Raw genomic sequence first — 1,645 nt, forward strand, 5'->3', positions numbered from 1 at the left:
AACATCTTCTTTAAAAAAAAAAAGTTTCCAAGTAGGAAGCTTTGGAAATTACTAGCGTAGAGTCAGGTTTGGAAACCACTCCCTTAGTCTCAGACCAAACAGAGCTAGGGCAGCAATACAGAAAAGCCACCCAACTCACCCACGCTCTAATAAACCCTCTTTTTTTTTTTTTTTTTTTTTTTTACTTCCCGGACCGGGGCACGAACCCGCATCCCCTGCATCGGCAGGCGGACTCTCTCAACCACTGTGCCACCAAGGAAGCTCCAAATTCTCATATTTAAAAACGAAATACAGTTGTGCCTCAGTTATCCAGAGACCAGCTTTCCAGTAATTTTGTCTGAAAGAGGGCCAAATCTGCAAGTTAAGAAAAGGAAACCCCTCTGGCAGAAGAAGAAGTTTTTGAGAGTGAACAACAATGAAAATATCTCAGGATACCACTTGACATACAGTCACTGTCCTATTTACTGATGGGAAGAAGAGGAAGAAAAGAAATCTCTCATTGGCTGACTGTGGATATAAACATCTGATCAATCATCACCTGGAGCCACAGAGAAAAGCAGTCAAGAAAGGAGAAAAGAGTAAAAAATAAACAGTAAAGTAGAAAGGATGAGAGGAAGGATCTGAGTGGATCAAGAGGCAGATGAGGAGATGAGAAGCAGTGACAGATATTAGAAAAGGTGATGAGAACATTCCAAAGAGGAAAACAGATATCACCTGAGTAGAGATCCTATATACCTCAGCAATCCCCTGGGACTAGCATATGGCCAAGTATGGCGTTTGATGGCTAGTCATCAACAAAGGATTTCATTAACCATTGTATTCCTTAAGAATGTAGGGAATAAGTATATATTAAAAGGATTTCTGTAAAAAGGTGGGGAAAAAAGCACTGCTATTTTTTAAAGGCAGCCCAATTCATAAGCTGAAATAAAGCCAGAACAAGGAGGCTGGGTACGTCGTCATTGTTTCTGAGGGCACAGTTCCTGGGGTTAGACTCCCCATCCCAAGGACAACCCCCATCCCAAGTCCTCCCGTGGAAACCGCAAAAGAAAGCAGCCCTGACCGGCCCTCAGGCATTATTGCAGCGCCCCCAGTTGCTGGAGGTTCAAGGAAATCTCGGCCGCGTTCCCTTGTTAAGTCTTCGGGCTGTTGCACAAATTAAGGTAATGGGTTTCCACGCGTTTTGACTGGGGAAGAGACCAAGAAACTAACCCTCACGTTTCCAACTAAAGTAAATATTTTTGTTTGCTTAAGAGCTCCTGGGGTGTAAGCGTTTGGGGTTGAAACCATCCAAGCCCACTTCGGTTGGCTCCCTATTCCTTGGGGGAGTGTCTTTAAAAGCACCTGCCGGCATTAAGTTTTGTGCTTCCTGAAAAAGGCCGACCCGGTGCGCCTCAGAGGGAGCCTTTTACAATCTGGACTGAGAAGTGTGTGAGCGGCCCCAGGAAAGTCAGCTGGCTCCTCATTTCCCTAGGTCGGCGGCGGCTGCGACGACCCAGGCGTAGCCGGGCCTCAGGAGAGAGCCCGGAGCCCCGGGAGGGCGGTGGGCGCCCCGGGAGCGGCGACGGGGACTCTGACGCCCCGCACCGGCGGCTCCGCGGGCGCCTCGCGCTCCCGGTAAAGACCAGCGGGGCAGCCGCCCAAGGCG

The sequence above is a fragment of the Neophocaena asiaeorientalis genome, unplaced genomic scaffold (genome assembly GCF_003031525.2).
Source record: "Neophocaena asiaeorientalis asiaeorientalis breed wild unplaced genomic scaffold, Neophocaena_asiaeorientalis_V1.1 scaffold59, whole genome shotgun sequence".
Lineage (NCBI taxonomy): Eukaryota > Metazoa > Chordata > Mammalia > Artiodactyla > Phocoenidae > Neophocaena > Neophocaena asiaeorientalis.